A 14,629-nucleotide genomic window follows, 5' to 3' on the forward strand; every position below is an offset into this window, starting at 1 on the left:
AGATCTCAGTTCATTGCCAAAGTCTAGATATTTGGGAGCACTTAGCAGTCATGGCTGTGTTGGGTTTTCAGTTCACAACAGTAGTAGCTCTCTCTTTCCCCAGAAAGAAACATGGGCCAGCTGTGGTAGGAACTCTCCTTGTTTTGTGCTGGGGGCTGCTGCTGGGGAGGGCTGGTGGGTTGTTCTGCCTGCTTTGTGGCTGGTCAGTGCTGATCATGGTCACATTCCCACAGGCCTACAGCAACTGACCAAAGAGTCCTACTTTCTCTCTCCCTACCTCTTGGATCTTTTTTCCACCTGTTCCTTTGATAGTCCCTGCCCTCCCAGCACTCTATAGATTGGACTGACCCTTTAAAAAGGAAGAGGGTAAAGGTCATTTTGATGTTTGGGTAGCTAAAGTATAAGTGACTTAGCTTGGAAGGAAATTATTTTAGAGCAGAGGTTTGGAGTCTGTGAACTTATTTTTAACAATATTTTGATAACTGCATTTCAATATAATTGATTTCCTTTGTAATCTTTTGTATTTTATTTTATGCATTTAAAGACATTCTAAGAAGGGTTCCAGACCACCAAAAGAATCTAATACACAGAAATAGTTAAGAATCTCTATTTTAGAGGTTATTCCTAATCTCCAATTGCCTATAGGTCCTCTTTTCTAGAGACAGCAGTATCAGTCTTTGAATTTCTAATTAGTAAAGTGGCTTTAACTGGATTTTTTTTTTGTTCTTCAAGTGTGTCACTGTATTTTAACCCTCCAACTCGAATCATTAGACTGGCCTAGTTCAAGCCTGACATAGAACATTAGCCTTGTGATTGCTGCATTTGCAACTTTCAGTGAAATGCACCATTCTCCCATAAAATCAAATGTTCCTGTAAATGTTTAGGACCCAAGAACTTCACTGCTAATCACTCGTTATGAATCACATGGAATATCCAGTTCTCTAAACACAGTGTGCTGTTGTTTAACCAATTACTCACGTCTGACTCTTCATGACATGGGGGTGGTTTGCTCTTTCCTTCTCCAGCTTATTTTACAGATGAAGAGACTGATGCAAACAAGATTAAGTGACTTGCCAAGGGTGACACAGCTGGTGTCTAAGGTCAGATTTGAACTCAGGTCCTCCTGACCGCAGGGCCTACACTGTATCCACTGAGACACCTAGCTGCCCCCTCAAAACCGTATACTCAGCTGAATTCTTTAGCTGAGGGAAGAGTATCTCCTCCATTCTTCTCCTCCTTCCTCCCAAGAGCTAAACTCAAGCACAAATCTAGAAATAAATAAATGATTACTTTTATCTGCAACAATATAAAAATGCCATAGAAAAATGGCAGATCAAGAATACTATCTTAGAGGATGCCTAGTATATATCCACAGTTGATCTTAGTCCAGTGGCCCTACCCTTTGCTCAATTTCCACACTGGACTGTGTGACTCAAGAAGGGAAGAACTAGAGAAGGGTAAGGAAACTGTGGCCTCAAGGCCACATGTGGCCCTCTAGGTTCTCAAGTGCGGCCTTTTGATTGAATCCAAACTTCACAGAACAAATCCCCTTCATAAAAGGACTTGGACTCAGTCAAAAGGCCATACCCAAGAACCTAGAAGGCCATATGTGGCCTTGAGGCTGCAGGTTCCCCACCCCTAAAGCTAGAGTCATGGGCGCACATCCTTCATACATTCAACAAAGCTCACTTTTCAACTTGTAGGAAACGGCATATTTCTCCCCTTCCCCTATATGAAACAATAAACCTAACTATTCCACTTGCTGAGAAGGGCTGGGGCCATTGAGAACATATGCTGGGGTATAGATCGGAGTAATGTTGCTGGTGATAAAGAAATGCCTTTTTCCCCCTTATTTTCACCTTTATTTACTATATTGCTAATGTACAATATGCCCGTATCTGATGATTAAATACCAATTGTGCACTAGAAAAAGATACACGGAATATAGGTGAGTAAGGAAGGAGATAGAAGAAGGTGGAGGAAGGACAGTTCTTGCCAAGCACTCACTTCCTATGGGGGAGGAGGTACTTGGCAAAACTTGTTATAAATGTGTCATTTTATTTTCAGAAATCTTCCATTCATTCAACAAAGTTTTATTAAGTGCCTACCAAGTTCCAGACATAGTCCTAAGGACTATGGTCTGGCACTATGGTAAAGTCTATGGATCTCTTATGAGAATAATATTTTAAATGCATAAAATAAACCACATGGATTATAAAGAAAACCAACTAATCAATTATATTGAAATGCATGTATTAATATATGTGTGTGTGTGTGTGTGTATATATATATATATATATATATATATATATATATATATGGAGAGAGAGAGAGAGAGAGAGAGAGAGAGAGAGAGAGAGAGAGAGAGAGAGAGAGAGAGGGACAGAGACAGAGACAGAGATTTTATTTAAATACCTTTAACAGGTGTTTGCAGTTTATGGAGTTAGGAAAAAAATCAGGTGTACTATTATGAATTAAAAATGAGTTTCTTAAAAATCTCAACTTGACCAGATAAGAAACAATTAAAAAACCTTCAAAGGTATGTTGAGAAAACCAGGCTTTTTAAAACACATGTTTGTCATTCCGAAAAAGAGACTTCTTTAGGTAAAAATAGTAAAAAGCCCACGCTGCATAGATAATGCAGAGAGTTCTAGTTATCCGGCCAACAGCAAAAAGCAAGCACTTAGGTCTTCCGCTCCAAATCTTTTGTTCATTTCTTATTCTTGCCATAATTTCATATTCTTTCTTCTTGTATTGTGACTAAGCCAAATGATGACAGAGAGAGTAAGCTGTCATTTACTCAACCCATCCTGCTCAGCCTCAGGAGCGGACGTGCTCTCAGCTGGTGGTTCAGCTGGTTTTCCTCCTTTTGCCATCTTGTGATTTAGGGTTCTCTGAGCATCTGTGTTGGTAACTGAAGTTACAGTGGTACCACTGTTGAGGGGGCTGCTGACCCTGGCTCTCATTGCCTTGCCTCTCTTTGTCTTTTTCGTTATCTTCCCACTGCCAATCAAACTCTAAAATATGTATGTATATACATATTTTTAAAAACCAAGTTCATGGATGCCATGCTAAGATCCCTTGATTTAAATAAACATTTTACAAATAGAATCAGACATCTACATAGATGTAGATGTCTAGAATTACAAAATTTTGCAATTTTTACTGAAATTCAAGATGTCCTGCCACTAAGTTATGTCAAATAGCTTTTCCTGGTCCGTCTTATCCCCTTTACTGAGCAAAGAGTACCCAAAGAATCAGGCAACTGAAAATAAGTTTGGGGGCAATCTGTTTATGAGTGACCTACTATTTTCCAAAGAATTTTGCTTCTTACTATAGACAAAATAAATATTACACAATAGTTTCACAACATACTTTCAAAAAGACCATGAGTCAGCATTATCTTTTAAACTGAAAGATCAAGGGAATTCTTAGCACTCTGAAGTTTGCAAAAGATTGGAGCAGCAACAAATTTTCTCTGTTCTGAACCCAAGAAAGCAATACAACTCAGGTATGCTTTGTATAGATGATGTTTATTTTCTGGGGGTCTAAGTATAAAATTTGCAAATGTGTATGTTGCCTTAACAAGCACAGGGCTATCTTTAGGGTATTTGCCAACTCAGCTTAATGTCACTGTGGTTGTGTCTCTACCTTTGAAGTAGCAAATGGAAACCATTATTTGCTTACTTCAAGCAGGAATATGGTTTGCCCCTCACTTGTCTCAACATTCCAGAGAGATATGCCTGGCTGTTAGTTACCAAATAATAGCGTGTATTCTACAGTTCAATAAAGCCATGATTATCCCCATTTGGTTGAATTTGATATTGCTAGAAGCGTCATTCCCACTTTTCTGTAGTATGTTCAAAGGTTCCCACCAATAGCAAGACAGGTATTTCCAGATCCATATTGTTAGAGTGCCATGTTTAAACCGAACAAGGGAATCTTTGTGACCTCTTCTGCTATGTTTTTTAATAGGTTTGATGCATGTATTTGTGTGTGTGTATTTATGTATACAATTCATTGTCCAAGAGACCAGAAGCAAGGATAGATAAGAAGGAAAAGGTGGAATGGTTTTCTTGATGAAGCCAGAAGTGCCCAGAATCCAGGGAGGAAAAAAAAGCTAGTGAAACATTGTCTGAACTCATGATTCATTTAATCTTAGCTAAACTGACAAGAAGACTGAAAGCAGTGCCAAATGTGATGTACTACAGACCTACCAGAGACTTCCACACTGTGGTACAAAATAAGGAATGCCTTAGCCTTAGCATAAGTCATTGGCAAGGATTCCACAGATTCCTCAGAAACGACAGACTAGGTAATATTCTAGGATTACTTCTAGGTTTTCAGGCAGTCCGAATTTCCCATATGGGATATGAATTAAGACTAACCTTGGCAAAAGAGATCTTGAAAAAAAATCACTTCAGAGGACAGTCAAAAGCACTTTCAAAGAGTAACTACATGGAGGGTTCACAGGATCTATATATAATGTTAGGATGAAAGGGATAGGATGCTGAGTCTCTGCAAAATATTCCAATTCTCCTTTAGGGTCTCTACTAACTGAGACAGCTGGAAGTGAAGGTCAATGCCTTCTCTTGGGGATAATGGAAATGAGCTGGAGGGGTCTCAGATGAGCACCTAATAAACTGGAGTCTTATCACAAAAGCCATTTCCCTAATTGGGTCTCTTGTCTCTTCTCAGCTGAGCAGCGAAGGACAGAATAGGGAGCCCTGATTGAATCTACCTCTGATTCTTAGAGGTGTTCCCTCCAGAGCCAGGCTGAAGAATTTTGTGAGGGGGAAGACCAAAGCTGCTCATCTCCTTTAAAGGCTCACAGAGTGTTAGGGCTGGTAGGTATCTGAGAAATCATCTAATTCAACAGCTTCAGTTGAAAGCCTGGTAGATTTGAATGCTCTTTTCAAAAGGCTACATGGTTTGGAACAATCAGCCAAAGGAAATCTATCCTCAAGCAACACACATACACACACACACACAAGGAAGCTATATTCAAGCCTACACTACTGGAGCCGTGCTGCTTTCAAAATTTTCTTTGCAACACACACACACACACACACACACACACACACACACACACACACACTGTATATTTAGACACTGGGAATTCTTAATGAAAGCAATTGATTTTCTCCATTGTCTGTGTTGACCCAAATAACTTGCAGGAAGGATTGTGTCTTTGTTGCTACTTTTTAAACAGCAGGAATACCATTTTAAAATGTCAAGAATGATTATATTAATCTGCTTACGTGAACACTTTTTTGTAAAAGGACCAAGCACTGATTGCACTTCCCTTAAAATCAAGAACAATCTCTAATTTCTTAACAGGAAGTTTAATTATTTAAAATCTGATTAAATGAACTCATATCTGTCAAGCCTTTGGGGGTTGTGACAAACATCGAGCTATTGAGGAGTAGCAAAACAGAGCCATCTAGTGGCTAGAACAACGATTAGTTAATCAAACTGCATTTCCTGATCATGGCACTTAGCCATAATGCCAGTCCATTGGAAGTGCTAATCAGAATTCAAACAGATATAACCAAAATCTTACTCTGCCCAAAGTGATAATATCGTATAGATACTAATCTTTAGGAAACAGAATATTACTGACATATTTTGAGAGAACATTCATCAAGATCTTAAACATTTAAATATTATCTCTGGTTCTTGGGTCCATCAAATATTAGTTTTAACAAGATTGAAGATACTTCTAAAATCCACTTGGTATTTAAAACTGACCAGGCCATCCTTCCCTCCCTACTCATATGCTCTTCTCCTCTCCTCACACCCTCAATACACAGTAATTAACTTTCATTTAAATTCCTGGAGTGAACAATTAGATGAGCCCCTCAATGGTTCTTAACCTGGGAATTTGTATCTTTATTAAAAAAAATATATAGCTATGCTTCCTTTTGCTATCCTACATATTTTACTTCATACATTTAAAAACGTTATTCTGAGAAGTGGTCCATAAGCTTTACCAGATTGCCAGACTATCGTTGCTGTTGTTTTAAGTTTAAACTATTCAAAATGTTTAGAAGATACAGAAAATCAAATGAATAGAGTAACAAAGTTAAGTAAGAGAGGAAGGTACACGGTCAAGAGATTAAGGTGTACATCGCTGGAAAAGTCAGTGAAGCTCAGAATCTAAGTATAGGTTTAGGGAAAATTCTGAGAAAAATATGTAACTGATTTCAGATGGAGCAGGTGCTTTCCCTTGTTTTGCTGGAGGCAACAAAATTCCCTTTTGGGAAAGAATTTTTTTCAATGTCCTTCATGGGAAATATCAAGCTTTCATGGTAAAGAAAAGGTTAAGAACTCGTGGTTTGATAAGAAAAAGGTAAGGGAGCCATTGTGTAAGTCCATTTAAAACCTTTTCTATTCAAGCAATATTTAAAAGTTCAAAGGGAAAAATTAGAGATGGGAAAGGGTCTATCTGAGACATATTTTGATCTGACAGAGAGCTAGATGATACAATATACCATTAAAAAACTCTTTCTACATAGGTAAGGTATTATTAACCAGTAAGGACAGAGGAAAAAAGTATAGTACCAATGAAGTATGATTGTTCTAGAAACCAGATAGACAACAAATGTATTCTAGAGCTAGATAGAACCTTAGAGATCATTGAGTCTAACCTCATTTTATAGATATTTCTTGATGGAAGAAGGGAAGAGAGTCATAGAAAAACCTCAAAGGGGAGTGAAGGTGGGAGTCTGGAACCAAGAGAAAAAAACAAGAGATTGTAGGAAGTAACAGAGAGAGTTACCTTAGGAAGCTTCTCTCCTAGTTGACAGAACTGAAGAGACTAAGAAATACTTCAGTTCAGATTAAACTAAGCAGTTAAAGATCTAAGACTAGAGACAGACTTAGGAGAAGAAATGAAAAAGGCCAAATGAAAGCCAAAATATAAGTAGCCCGTGGAAGACTTCAAAGCCCAGGGTGTTGTGGTTAAAAAGTTTCCTGAAAGTAGAATGGAAGCCAGAAGAATTTGTCATAATTGATGACAAATGAAATTCAGAGTTAGGAGATATCACGTATTTTACTTGCAGGTTCAGGGGCAGTGATAGCATCAATAGGTAAGAGATATGTAAGAGGGACAGAGGGGGCGAAGACAAGACGGCAGAGTGAAAGCAGTGACTTCCTTGAGCTCTCCCCCAAACCCCTCCAAATACTCATAAAAAATGGCTCTAAACAAATTCTGAGGCAGCAGAACCCACAAAAAGACAGAGTGAAACAAATTTCCAGCCCAAGACAACCTGGATGATTGATCAGAAAGGTGTGTCGCGCCGGTCTGGGAGCACAGCGCAGCATGGGCACGCAGGCCTCAGCAAACCTGGAGCAGGCCTCAGAGGACTGAATCGCGGGCAGCTGTGGAGGTTTCCAGACTCCTCAATCCATGAATGCCAAAGACAGCTTAGAAGGTCAGTGGGAAAAGTCTGTTTCTGTCGGTGGTCAGAGGAGAAGGCGGGGGTCTCAGCTCCATTCCCCAAGAGCCTGGCCCTGGGGGGGGGGGCTGCTTCCCGAGCTTCCGGCCCACAGACTGAGGGGGAATCCAATGGCTGATCAGAGAGGGACTGCAGAAATCTCTTTGCCAGTGCTGAGGCAGGAATCTCTTGTTTTACCTGTGTTTGGATCTGGGTCACAGTTCTGGGTGGTGGTGCTGGGGTAAGGAGGAGCTCTGGCGTGGTGGAGCTTGTAGTGGCTGTGGAGAGAAACCCCTCCTCACAGTTACAGAACAGAAAGGAATACTTGTGGTCACAGGCCAGGAAAGGAGTAAACACCTCGCCCCTTATCATACCACCTTGGAAGAACTGAAAATTTACAGGTCCCTACAAGTATCTCTGAAAACAGCTACGCAAACCCCTGAAGCTTGGGACAGTACACTCTCCACATTGGAAGCAGACTCTTACCTTAACAAGGAGTTTAAAATCAAGTAATTGGCTGGGATCATGAGCAAGCAGCACAAAAGAGTCAGACTATATTATCTTACTTTGGTGAAAAGAAGATCAAAATATACAACCAGAAGAAGACAACAAAATCAAAGCTCCTACATCCAAAGCCTCCAAGAAAAATATGAATCAGTCCCAGGCCTTGGAAGAGCTCAAAAGGGATTTTGAGAAGCAAGTAAGGGAAGTAGAGGAAAAACTGGGAAGAGAAATGAAAGTGATGCAAGAAAATCATGAAAAACAAGTCAACAGCTTGCTAAAGGAGACCCAAAAAATACTGAAGAAAATAACACCTTAAAAAACAGCCTAACCCAAATGGCAAAAGAGGTCCAAAAAGCCAATGAGGAGAAAAATGCCCTAAAAAGAAAAATTGGCCAAATGGAAAAGGAAGTCCAAAAGCTTACTGAAGAAAATACTTCCTTAAAAATTAGAATAGAGCAATTGGAAGACAGTGACTTTATGAGAAATCAAGACACTGTAAAACAAATCCAAAAGAATGAAAAATTAGAAAACAATGTGAAATATCTCATTGGAAAAACAACTGACCTGGAAAATAGATCCAGGAGAGAGAATTTAAAAATTATTGGACTATCTGAAAGCCATGATCAAAAAAAGAGCCTAGACATCATCTTTCAAGAAATTATCAAGGAAAACTGCCCTGATATTTTAGAACCAGAGGGCAAAATAGAAATTGAAAGAATCCACAGATCTCCTGAAAGAGATCCCAAAGGAAAACTCCTAGGAATATTATAGCCAAATTCCAGAGTTCCCAGGTCAAGGAGAAAAAATTACAAGCTGCCAGAAGGAAACAATTCAAGTACTGTGGAAACACAATCAGGATAACACAAGATTTAGCAGCTTCTACATTAAAGGACCGCAGGGCATGGAATATAATATTCTGGAGGGCAAAGGAGATAGGATTACAACCAAGAATCACCTACCCAGCAAAACTGAGTATAATCCTTCAGGGGAAAAATGGTCATTCAGTGAAATAGAGGACTTTCAAGCATTCCTGATGAAAAGACCAGAGCTAAACAGAAAATTTGACTTTCAAATACAGGACTCCAGTGGAACATGAAGAGGTAAACAGGAAAGAGAAATCATAAGAGACTTATTAAGATTGAACTGTTTACATTGCTGCATGGAAAGATGATATTTGTAACTCATGAGAACTTTGTCAGTATTAGGGTAGTTGAAGGAAAAAAATTGTATGTATGTATATATGTAGATAGATAGAGGGCACAGGGTGAGTTGAAGATTAAGGGGTCATATCTGGAGAATAAAATTAAGGGATGACAGAGGATGATACTCAGAGAAGAAAGGGAGAGGTAGAATGGGGTAAATTATCTCACCAAAAAAAACAGAAAAGTCTCTCACAGTGGAGGGGAAACAGGGGAAGTGAGAGGGAATGAGGGAATCTTATTCTCACAGGATTTGGCTTAAGGAGAGAATAACATACACATCCAATTGGGTATGGAAATCTGTCTTACCCTACAGGAAAATAGGGGGAGAAGGGGACAAGAGAGCAGGGGGGTGATAGAGAGGGCAGATTGGGAAAGAGGGTAATCAGAAGCAAATACTTCTGAGGAGGGACAGGGTCAAAAGAAAGAATAGAATAAATGGGAGGGCAGGATAGGATTAAGGGAAACAGAGTTAGTTTTTCACAACATGTCTACTAAGGAAGTGTTTTGCATAACTGCACATGTACAACCTATATTGAGTCGCTTGCCTTTTCAATGAGGGTGGGTGGGGAGGGAGGAAGGGAGAAAATTTGGAACTCAAAAACTTGTGGATGTGAATATTGAAAACTAAAAATAAATAAATTTATATTAAAAAAAAAAGAGGGACAGAAATCTGACCTGCAGGATAGTAGGCAAAGGTCACCACTTGCACCCTGCCCTCACCTGTATGTTTAAATACTTCCTTGTCACTTGTTGAAACTCCAGTGATTTTTTGCTAGTTTCCAAGGGCAAGATGAGGGTTGAATGGAATTTCCTAGTGTCAACCTAAATATTGAGAAATCTGGGAGAAAACACACCGAGGTGTGGTAAAGTTGTTGGGAAGGGAAAAAATCAGTTTTGGCTAGAGGGATTTCCTCCTTTTTCCCTGTTGGGTGTACCTTTGAGCCCTAGGTATACTTTGACCAGTGCTGTAGTATCACATGAAAAAGTTCTAACTAAAGGCCCTGCGAAAGAAGAAACCCTAGCAGCTCGTGACAGTGGCAGCAGATTGAAGCAGCCCAGCCTCAGAGGAGAGCAACAGTTCTACAGACCAGCAACGATCAGCAGCTTCAGAGACAGCAAGGAACGACAGCTGCAAACACAGAGTGTAGCTGCAGTGAGACACGTTTGGTTGTTGGGAATGGAACCTTAAAAGATTTTCCAGCTAAGAAAGAGCCCCAGGATGTGAGGTTTCCTGGGAATATTCCCTCTCTGACAGATGGCACGGAGAATAGTACATTTGGAGCTCAGGGGGATTTTCTTCCTATTTATTTGCTCTGCTATTCCACCTTAAATAAATAAATTCTATCCTAAAAAGGACTGATTTATCACTCTTAATATTTGGATAGAGAATTCACTGGACTGGGGCTTGAGTCAGACACCCTATACCCAAAATACTCTGCAAAAATCCTGGGTTAGCAAGGGATTCCAAAGTCACATGAAAAGCTACATGAAGGCCAATTTTGGGTCAGACAATAAACATTTATTTAGCGCCTACTGTGTGTCACGCAGTGAGCGAAATGCTAAAAATTCAAGTAATAAAAAAGAGTTTCTATTCTTAAGAAGTTTACATTCTAATTGGGGATAACACACACGACGAAGTTGAAAAGTAGCGGGGGTAGGGAGGAGAAGGAAGTGGAGGTACCCAGCACCAGGGACATGATGAGAACCAGAGAAGTCCAAGAGCAGTGTTGCTGGTGGAGAATAGAGAGAAGACTGTACTAAACCCCCTTCTTAAATACGGGCACTGCAAACTCATGGCTCCACCTGCTGTTCCAGTTAAGTCAGCACTGATGAGACATGCGCACTGAACTAACTCAATCTTGCAGGACCATCAGATTTCCCAATATGTTTTTTGAGGAAGGGAGGCCTGATGGAGAGGCCCAAGGATGTTCCAAAGCAGTTTAGCTGGTGGGAAATAGGGACCAATTTTGGGTCAATACAAGGCACAATTAAAAAATAGGATTATAAGGAAACAATTGAAACAATTAAAGCTGTCACCAAATGCAATTGCCTGACTTGTGAGGGTCCTGTCATTGAAAGTCTAGTGGTGGTGACCACTAGATGATCCCTTATTAAGGATATGGTAGAGAAGATTCCTAAATAGCCTAAGTTGTTTGACTGTATGACTTCTAAGGTCTTTTTATAGTTTAGGATGCTGTGACCATAGTTATTCAGATCTTGCTCCAAATAGTATGCATACTTATAGTTAGCATATAAACTTAGGTGATTAGTGTTTAATCAATGTTTACATGATTTTGTGGAAGTTTCCTCCCATTTTAGTAGAAAAAGGTCTGTTAAAGACCTGCTTATGAGTATAATTACATTTCTCTCAGTCTGAGTCTATAGCTAATTTCATCTGAGTGGAGATTACCTAACATATTAACTAAGGATGATTCTTTTGGGGGAGGTAATTCATCAGTAGCAGGCCCACTGAATTTCTCCCTTTATAGTTTTTTTAATCTTACCCTTTGTACTCCAAGTACCCTGGCTTTGAATCTGTTATTTCTAGTCTGAGTAATCTATATCCTTCTTGCCAAGCTGCCTCAATCTTAATTTTGTTAAGGATTTCTGACTTGTGGCCTGGGGACTGCTTACCAGCTGGTGTTTGGGATTTTTAGAACAGGCTATTATAACTGCATCACCTTCCCTTCTCTACCAGTCACTTGGCATACTCCTACCAATTTTCTTTTGCATTTCTTTATGGCATTGGGGAATGCGATTTCATTAATTTAGGAAACTTCACAAAAGATTAAAAGCTCACATTCCATTTTGAGTCTTGGAAAGGTCTTTAGATAACTGAGAGGTTATATGACTTACCTATAGTCAGACAGTATATGCCAGGAGAAAGACTCGAACTCAATCTTGTCTCCAAACCTAGGCTTTTATATTCCCTATGATTCCTTTCCACAATACTTAGTCCATTTTTGGCATATAATAAGTAAATCCCTTAATAAATCTCTGTTGACTAAGATAGGTTGAGAATGATAGAGACTGAAGAAAGACCATCTGATGTGGTTGTTAAAAATCATTGATTACTTTAGAGTGAGCAGTTTCAGTTGAATGATGATGTAGGAAGCTATATTGTAAGGGTTAAAGAGTGCATAAGAGACAAAGATTTTAGACAACTTTTTCTAGGAGTTTGGCTGAAAAAGAGAAGAGAGATGTAGGATGAGAGCTTGAGGGGATAATAGAGTCTTGTAAAAGCTTTTCAAGGATAGGGGAGAGGGGCATATTTGAAGGCAGTAGAAAAGGAACCACCAGATTAGGAGAGGTTGAAGATTAGATATACAGGACATTAGTGAGATTATAATCTGCAGTAAAAAATGTGAGTAAATGGAAATGAAAGCACATATAGAGGGGTCTGGCCTTGACAAAAAAAGACCACATCATTGTCAAAGACTAGGGAGAAGGAAAAGAAAGCTGCTTAAGGCTTTATGAAATGGAGAGAAGGGGACAAGAAGGAGCTTCCCAATTTTCTCAGTAAAATAAAAAGCAGCATCCTCAGCTGAAAAAGAGGAAAAAGAGGGAGGTGTAGGAGACTTGACAAGAGAAGGTATGGAATAGCATCTATGCAGAAAAAGGCAATCAATTAGGGAGACATGAAAAGTCTGCCTTTATGAAATGAAGGCTTAGGTGAGGTGAGATAAAATAAATTTAGTGTTCTCAGTCAGTACAGTTGCATATCTTCTAGCTTTGTTCAGTGGCACATGCATAGGAAAGGAAGAGACAGATGATAAGAGGAATTCTGTACTAGGGTTTGACAAGGGGTAAGCAGCAATAGGACAAGGAACTAAGGTGAGTGAAGAGTATAGGGCAGTATGGAACTAATTGACTAACCCTAGGATCCAGATTGGTAAGGGAGGAAAATTAAATTAGATCAGGAGTAATGGATTGAGAAAATCCTGAGGGGTGAAGGGATTGGAGAGCACAATGAGAACAAAGAACTGGTTTAGGAGTGGTTAGACAGGATGGAATAACAAGTAATGATCATATGAATGACTGTTAATTAAGGAAGTGTAGGTAATGGTGAGATCTACTTTTCCCTATCATCTTATCTAGTCCATCATTTTATTTCAGGGACACGAAGAAATAGTAAACAGTGTATCTCCCCATTTCCCACAAGTGTACTCTTTGTGTGACTGAGATGGAATGATGGAATAGGTTATAAGACTGTAAGAACCTGAGAAATTAGGAACCAAGGGAGTTTGAGGGAGCATCTCTATGGATGATGTTGAAGCTCCCTAATTATAAAGTCAGGAACTGGATTGGAGAGAAAGATTGTGAGTCACTTGCTGAACTCCTTGAGAAAGGAGAGAGAACAACCTGGAATCTGGTCATGTCAGTCAACAGGGATTTATTAAGTACTTATTCTCTGCCAAGCGTGAGTTAACTAGTGGAAATGCAAAGAAGAAGCTGCCATGACCTGAATTAGGTGGAAATCTTTGTTGGAGTAAACCTCAAAGGAAGAGAGATTGCTGAGTAAGGATAGGAAAGTGATTCCTGAAAGGGTAAAAGAAAGCCAGGAGTATCCCTACTTCCTTCTAGGAACAGAAGAAACAGAATACTTTGTATATGTGGGGGAAGGGGAGTGGTAATGAAGTCTTCTCTATCCAGTTCTGGAGAGGATGATAAAAGAGATTAAGTGTTATCAAAGGGAAGCTAGCCATTGAGAACTAATAGTGAAAGAAAGAGGGACCTTTGATGATATGGAAGAGCAATTCCATGATACAGAGGAAAGGGTAGGCAGGTTTGGAATGAAACATGGATGGGGGAGGGAAGAGAAGCATAGTCATGAGAGAATGAGAGTAGGGAGGGTATGAACAGTTTGCTCACATATGGCCAAAATTTAAGTAATAAAGGGAGAGGAACAGCTGGTGGGGCAAGGTTATTAGCCATGTAATAATGTGACGGTTTCAAAGGGGTATCACAGCTGGGCAAGGACCATGGCATATAGAGTTAGATTACCATTAGCTTCATCTTTCTTATATGTGGCTGGGGGAAGAAGGGAACAGGAAATGCTGTAGCCTACCCCAACTGGCAGAGAGTACTGGGCAAAACTTGTATCTAGGTCACTACCAGCCTTCTTCTTTAGTGTTGCTAGAATAAAAGGAAAATTGGGCAGTTAGGTTGCGCAGTGGATAGAGCACCAGCCCTGGATTCAGGAGGACCTGAGTTCAAATCCAGCTTCAAACACATAACACTTACTAGCTGTGTGACCCTGGGCAAGTCACTTAGCCCCTTTGCCTACCCCCCCCAAAAAAAAGAATAAAAGTAAAATCTTAAGTAACTACAACTGATAGTTATGAAATGACTTATGAATTATGAAACATCAATCCAGTTCAGCAAGAAAAAGTCTGGTACAGTGGAAAGATCATTGGACTGGGAAACAGAGGCCCTTAGTTTGAATACTAGTCCAAAGACTTCTGTGACCTTTGGCATCTACAA

The 14,629-nt window shown here is 39.7% G+C and overlaps 1 protein-coding gene across 1 annotated transcript in view; it reads left to right on the forward strand.

Annotated features, from left to right (window-relative positions):
* The first annotated feature begins 3,424 nt into the window (after positions 1–3,424).
* Positions 3,425–14,629, forward strand: part of LOC110196948 (protein unc-93 homolog A-like) — a 51,712-nt gene continuing 40,507 nt past the window's right edge. Inside the window, exons 1-2 of the mRNA XM_078155041.1 lie at positions 3,425–3,511; positions 4,699–4,847. The gene's annotated coding sequence lies outside the window, so the exon portion shown is untranslated. The remainder of the gene's footprint in view (positions 3,512–4,698; positions 4,848–14,629) is intronic.

This window comes from Phascolarctos cinereus, unplaced genomic scaffold (genome assembly GCF_003287225.1).
Source record: "Phascolarctos cinereus isolate Bilbo 61053 unplaced genomic scaffold, phaCin_HiC Scaffold_5;HRSCAF=322, whole genome shotgun sequence".
In the NCBI taxonomy this organism is placed as follows: domain Eukaryota; kingdom Metazoa; phylum Chordata; class Mammalia; order Diprotodontia; family Phascolarctidae; genus Phascolarctos; species Phascolarctos cinereus.